At 30.2% G+C, this 7,901-nt stretch overlaps 1 pseudogene across 1 annotated transcript; it reads right to left on the reverse strand.

Moving 5' to 3' along the window:
* Positions 1–4,225: 4,225 nt before the first annotated feature.
* LOC149566178 (NDR1/HIN1-like protein 1 pseudogene) lies at positions 4,226–7,415 on the reverse strand (annotated as a pseudogene). Its single transcript, XR_016361530.1, has one exon. The product of XR_016361530.1 is annotated as an NDR1/HIN1-like protein 1 pseudogene (transcript).
* Between the last annotated feature and the right edge of the window lie 486 nt (positions 7,416–7,901).

Raw genomic sequence — 7,901 nt, forward strand, 5'->3', positions numbered from 1 at the left:
AACATGTCAAAATTATGATGTTATATATATATATATATATATATATATATAAAATAATTATATTATTATTATTATACTTATAATACAATATAAATAAAGGATTTTCTTTTCTATTATAGAAATGATTTTTTTTTTATCATAAACTTTTTTTTGTAAAGATGATATGAAAAATTCAATGAAGCTATATTAAATTTTATAAAATAAAATTGGTGCAAGATATGAAATAATAATGACAATACTTTAGTTTAAATAAAATAATTAAAATATAAAAATATAATTACAAATGTTATATTTTTATTCATATCTATTATTTAGTTTCAAAATTAAAATGTAATATAGTTTAATTATCTATAAATTATTAACATATATTGAAAATTGATATAATTGTTTATAAACATAATTATTATTAATATTAATCGAGTCCTGACACTTAATTGAGCTTTGCAATGATCAGACACGTGTCACGATTTCAGGAGAATCTAAGCACATGGGAAAACATTTCCCAAATTTGTCTAAAATTCATCTCAGGCCGTCAATCTTTCATTTAGTCAACAGTCAGGATTTCAAGTAGAATCTTCGAGTACATGTGTCCTAATTTTGGGTAGAAATAGAATTTTGACTACAATCTTTTAAAATTTTTGCCCGAAATAGAGCTGCAGTTGTTGATCTATCATTCATTGAATGGTCTATAGATCAAATCGTGAATCGTTAAAACTTAAACATTTTGAATAACTAATATTAATTATTTAAACAACATTCCATAATAACTAAGTTCATGACAAAAAAATTGATAGAATTAGTAAAAAAATTGATTAAAAAAAATCTTAGCATGAAAAGAATTTAAATAGCATATTAATTAATATAGAGAAAATATTGAAATAAATATTATTAAAGAAATTATTTTTAATTATTTTTATTTTATTTTTAAGTTTGAGAATGTCAAAATCATGATGTTAATTTAATTATTTATATAAAATATTATATATAATATAATTTATAATAATTATATTATTATTATAATAGTTATAGTATAATATAAATAAAAGATTTTCTTTGTTATTATAAACTTTTTATTGTAAAGATGATATGAAAAATTCAATGAGAATATCTTAAATTTTATAAAATAAAATTGGTGCAAGATATGGAATAATAATGACAATAGTTTAATTTGACTAAAATAATTAACATTTAAAAATATAATTACAAATGCTATATTTTTATTCATATTTATTATTTAGTTTCAAAATTAAAATGTAATATAGTTTAATTATCTATAAATTATTAACATATATTGAAAATTGTGATAATTTTTTATACATTATTATTTTTAATATTAATTGAGTCTTGACACTTAATTGAACTTTGCAATGATCGGACATATGTCACGATTTTAGATGAATCTAGGCATATGGGAAAACATTCCTCAAATTGGCCCGAAATTCATCTCGGGCCATCAATCTTTCTTCTAGTCAATGGTCAAGATTTCAAGAAGAATCTTCTAGTACACTTGGCCTAATTTCATGTAGAAATAGAATTTAACTTCAATCTTTTAAAATTTGGTCCAAAATAGAGCCACAGTCGTTGATCTATCATTCATTGAACGGTCCAGATGAAATTGTGAATCGTTAAAATGTAAACCTTTTGAATAACTAATATTAATTATTTAAACAAGATTCCATAGCAATTAAGTTTGTGGCAAAAAAAATTGATAGAATTAGTAAAAAATTGATTTAAAAAATATATTAGCATGAAAATAATTTAAATAGCATATTAATTAACATAGAGAAAAATATTGAAATAAATATTGTTAAAGAAATTGTTATTAATTATTATTATTTTATTTTTAAGTTTTAGCATGTCAAAATCCTCACGTATATATATATATATATATATATATATATATATATATATATATATATATATATATATATATATATATATATATATATATATATTAGTTTTAATATAATATAACTAAAGGATTTTCTTTTCTATTGTAAAAATGATTTTCTTTTCTATCATAAACTTTTTATTGTAAAGATGATATAAAAAATTCAATGAAGATATATTAAATTTTATAAAATAAAATTGGTGCAAGTTATGAAATAATAATGACAATAGCGTAATTTAAATAAAATAATTAAAATTTAAAAATTTAATTACAAATGCTATATTTTTATTCATATTTATTATTTAATTTCAAAATTAAAATGTAATATAGTTTAATTATCTATAAATTATTAACATATATAGAAAATTGTGATAATTGTTTATAAACTATTTTTCATTATTTTAAATATTTCATAATGAAAAAAAGTTAGGTGATAAGATAGGTATGAAATTAAAAAGTGACACATAAATTATCAAAATTTGATTTAACTTTGTTAAGGTTATAATATTTAGTGTTCCTTGAAATATGCTCTTATTGCTCTATTTGTTTTAACCAATCAAATTAAAGAAAAATAGTTTTAGAAATGAGAAAACTTTTAATTGGATAATTTTCAATCAAATAATTTTTTACTATAAATCATTAATCAAATATAAAACCATAAAGGGATGGTTGAAACTTTTATTTGTTTTGTTTCTAAGTTCTAACTTTATAACTATTAATAGTTAATTTTTTATAATAAAGTCACAGACTAACATTTCAATCGTGCATTGAGATGCTAAAAACAAAGTCGTAGACTAACATGAACAATGATTTGAGAAGCCAAAAACTATTGTTTTCATTGATAATATTTTAGAGTGTACAATGTACATTATACTAATTCATAACATAGATATTCAAAATAGCTAATTAAATCAACCTGATTTTACTATTTTGTAATTAACATTAAAGGGCAGAGCCCAATTCAAAGAAAAAATAGATATCTTAAAAAAAATTTGCCCAAAGGGCAAGGTTTAAGGAAACAAGATTCAAGAAATAGGGAACAAGGAGGCTGGAAGCATTAGCGAGCTAAGGGGCCAAGGGCTTGAAGCCTTCAATTAGAAAGGTCTTCAAGTCCCTCTATAAGGAATTTGTTAGAGAAGATGATGTCATTGAACTCGTCCAACCATGTGAAATCAATCTCACTGATTTCGTCCAACAACTACTTTCATAGAAAATCCTTTCTACACCACACCCACTTCCAATGGTGAGTCAATTATCGTTCATTCATGCCGAGCAAGAAGGGATGCTTCTGTATAATGCTCTCTATGCCTTGCTCCCAACACTTGTCTACTACATCTATAAAAATGATGTCAATGCTCGGCCACGATACCTACTCAACCAATACAAGAATTTGGACATCATCTTCTAAAAATGTTTCGTTAAAAATGTTACATAGAAACATCAAAATGTCTATTTGATTGCCTCCAAGTTCGAAAAGAGATGTGAGGAAGTGAGAGGTAATATCCATGGACACACCGTACCTCTTATCATTTTTTTAAGAATTCATAGCCAAGGACCATGAATATAGCATGACGGATAAAAGGACTTCGGACATCTAGTTTACAAACCATGGCAAGGACGTTGTTAGGAATCTTGTCCAAAAAGGGCTTTTGCAGAGCCATTGTAGTGCATTTCAAGCGAATTGGCGTATCCATGAGTAAGATTCAAAAAATTCTGCAAACCGAATGCAGAGTGAAGAATTTGAGAAATGATAATGAAAGAGGATTTGAAGAGGCTATTTAATGGTAGTTGCATTAAATTGTTTGGCACTCACGATCTTTCATAGCTTACTTTTTCGTATTCCTATTAATTTTCAAGTGTGCGAAACACCGAAATGTACTTGCATTAATGTTGAATAGTCAAAAGTTTCTGACATTGAGTACATTCTAGTTAATGGTTTCTGTTCAAAACTTCCCTCATGTCTCTATTTCAGAGAATTTCATGTGAGTCCAAGTCTTTTCAAGCAATTGGCCCCAAAATGCATCTTCTATCATTGATCTCTAATTAATCAATAGTGGATAAAACTATTGTATTAATAATACGAAGCTTAAAAGTGATGGTAGCCAACTTGGTAATGGTGACACTAATGTAATGATGTTATGACATTATTAGTAAGAGACCTAAGACAATACATAAGTTGAAACTTGAAGTGACTACTAATTCACTTTCAGATTAAACAAATTTTTAGTTTACCACTAAAGATTAGTTAAGACCATTATTATTCATTTTCCTACAAAACAAGTAATTCACCTTTGACATTATTAATTCATTTTTGGCAAGGGAAAAAATAGCCATCATTTATTTATAAGTTAGCAAGAAAAAACATTAATTTTCCACATTTAAAATGATTTTTGCTAGGTCAAGAAAAAATCACCAACATATAATATTTTATTTCCCTATATGGAACAAAAAAATACCCTCGACATTAAAATTTTTCTGCCCACAAAATGTTGGATTTGCTAGCAATTTAGGCATTTTTTTCGGGAGGGGTTTCTTAAAGTTATCATTGTTGTTAACTTCAACCCATTGACGTTGGGCTCCATCATCCAACTCCCTTCTTTTAAAACCTAATAAAAATTGAGTTTCCAAGATAACAAAAGGAAGAGGCTCTAGGAGCTTGGAAGAAACCACCTCTAAATCCTTAGGAAAGGCCCTAACTATTGTACCCATCAATCCATCCTATGCTAAATCTTCCAAACCAGGAAGCACCACTTGCAATGAATACTGACCAACCTCAAACCCTATCTGTCTAAACTCACCATCTTCAAGGTCTTCTATAAAGAATTCCTCCCGTCTTACATATTTCAAAACTCCTTTTACCATAGGATCCATCCCTATTAATATGGCTATACAAATAGGACCTTGTAGAGAAAAAGGGTGCTGGTGCTTTTTCCCCATTGCTTGGCAGAAACTTGGAGATTCCATCTCAACCTTCTAGAAGGGAGCCTCATTTACACCCTACTTCTGGGCATTAACCAGAGCCTAAATATTCACCTTTGGTTCAGGTGTTAGTTTCTCTTTCCAAACCAATTTAGAGAGTGGAATAGGGGAAATGAGAGTTGAGGAGGAAGGAGCTCCCTGATGAAACACGTTCTTATTCTTATTAGGGAAATTTGTTTCCCAGTAGCATGTTTTATTATAGACAAAACAAGAGAATGGGATAGATTCAAACTCTAGTTCCAACTTTAGAATACCTTATTTTGAGTTGATTACTATAATGGAGGGGAGATTCTCAAGTTTCCCTATGTTCACACAAACTCTAGGAAGGAAGAGTCTAGATTTTGTTGAGCTACTTGGGTCAACAGAAAGGAGTTCCCCAAAGTAACTTATTGACCCTTTAAGATCTTCCAAGTTCTAAAATTGATGGGGAAGGTTAGGAAACCTAACCTAGACTCGGACATTAGAGAAGAAAGATTCATCATAGTTCCATTTTGGTGATCACTTATGGAAGGATAAGGCCATCGTACCGAACATCTAGGGTCCTCCATAGAGCACATAATTATAGTCAACCTTGTTAGAAAACTCAAAAGATAGAAAAACCCTAGGAAGGGCTACAATATCTATGTTACCTTTCATATGCCACTTTCTCTTAACAAATCTATGGATAGCTTCAATATTCAAGTAGGCACTAAGAAACTTCCCTATCAAGATCAAAACTATTGAAACTATACAGTGAAAATACACCATTGATATGTTTTCATTCTACTAGAAATTCTCAATATAATAATATAAAATTGTATATATGCATAACATTTCTTATCTTATCAATTTGGTACAATTTGGTACATAAGAGAACACTTAGCATAGGATTTGCAATAGGGTAGTAGGCTAAGCATGTTTAATTTTAGAGGAAACTCCATGGTTAAGTTAGTCTGAGTTGAAGCTTGAACCATATTGGAATGGATAATCTTTCAAATAGGCTAATTCCATCATAAATACTAAGTGTTCCGTTCATTCTTGGAGAAAATAAATTCCTACAAACCATTACTCATAAAAACATAGATGAATACATTTAATTAAAAAACTGTATAATTTCTTATGAACAATATCTCAATTTCTTATGACGATCAAACAGTAGTAACCAACTCCATGACAGATAATCTCTAGAGTTGTGTTCTCAACATTCATATCATCATTTTTAGTTGCACATAGTAGAATTCATAATGGATAATGGTGTCTAACACCCATAAGGTTATTAGGCTAGGCCCTTGAGAATGACGACTTTATTTTACACGTTATATTGGTATACAAAATTTGAGGCCACACTTAAACATCACATAGTAAAGGAAAAATCAAGTTCCAAAAAATAATTCAACTTTGACTTTTATCATAAGAATTATGCCTTTTTATGTGATGTTTAAGCTGTCAATTTGAAGCCCAATTGAAATTCAGGACATTCAATAACAACTTAGAAATTCCACTTCGAAGTCTAATAATATGATATTTTCCACAGCTAAACAGATCAACCATCTAAATGTTGAAATGATTCTATGAAGAAAGCAAAAATAAACCATAAGCTCTGGTAACATCACACAATAAGGAAAAAATTAAGTTTGGGAAAAAAAAAAACAACTTCGAATATTTAACACTTTTAATCTGTGATGTTTAGACTGTCCCATATATGTATTTGACTCTAAGTCTTCTCCATTTAGACCCTGACTTAGAAGCCTAAAACGGATCTCACCATTTCAACTCAACAAATCCTTCAACCTAAACAACCCATAAAAAAATCACAGCCCCCACTCAACTCAGACGCTTGCATCACAACTCGTACCCTCCTGCAGAGGAAGTTGATGATCGCCATTAAAACCCATAACAGCAAAACATTTAACATTCAAATGATAATACCCAGAAGTCCAAGTCCCCACCTTCCACCTGATCTTCCCCCCGACCCTCACGTTCACAGAAAGACCTCCGTTCTGCTGCTCCCCTCTCAAACGATCTGCGACAAACGGAGCCAACGGAACGGAGTTCCCGTTCAGAACAGCCGAGATAATAACAGCATCATTGTGCCCCTGATAGAACGGAGCCAACGGGCTGTAGGGGGTGATCTGCTGGTACATGTAACTGGCGGAGGCGCTGATCCGGTCATAGTACACGCCGATCCGGTCATTAGGGTTACGCGAAATGATGGTGAACTGTAATGCAGATGTGAGCAGACCGTCGGCTGTGAGGTTCAACTGTTTGATAATGGCGTCCTGCACATAAAACTGTGGCTTGTGAGGACGGAGGGCCAAGTATATGACCATGATAATGACGAGAACTACTGCGATGAAAAACAAGAGGGAAATGCATAGCCAACGCCAGAATCTGTTAGCAGGAAAGCGTATACGAATGCTCAGGAACTTAGAAGAGTGATTATGCTTGCGGCAACTGCTATGCATTTTGTATGACTATATCTATGTTGACAACTCTGAGAAAGAATAAGAGTTCTCTTGTAACTTGCGCAGGCCTGATAGAGTTATCAAAAGTATTTGTTGGTTAGGATCAATTTTTTTGTTGTCTTTTTTAAAGCATGATAATATTTTGATTGTTTATTTTATTGGTTGGGCGTTTACATTAAATACAAGCCTAGAGATTAATATATATTGTGGTTTATAAATGACAAGAGCCCGCCGTCCGGCATAAGTGCATGATGTGTGTTTATGGGCTGTTTTTTCTGATGTCTGCCGTCTATCAAAGCTGCATTGTAATTATCATTATCTGATAAGGTGCTAATCTTGACTTTTATATTGGAAATATCTTTGGTGTTGGATATGAAAGAAATGGTAAGAGAATACTAGATGAACATAAATGCAAGCATGTGCAGTTAAGTGAAGTATCTGCCGGCGGAGTGTGATGTATGACAGTTAATCATTTGGTGCATATCAAACCCAAAAGGAAATTTTAAATTCTGTGATGACTATATTAAAATGGCGAAGTTGCTGTACTCTTAGAAGAAATCATGGCAGTGGAAGTGACTAGAATTTGA

This window comes from Cupressus sempervirens, chromosome 3, assembly GCF_028749045.1.
Source record: "Cupressus sempervirens isolate cs-2001-9-10 chromosome 3, ASM2874904v1, whole genome shotgun sequence".
In the NCBI taxonomy this organism is placed as follows: Eukaryota; Viridiplantae; Streptophyta; class Pinopsida; order Cupressales; family Cupressaceae; genus Cupressus; species Cupressus sempervirens.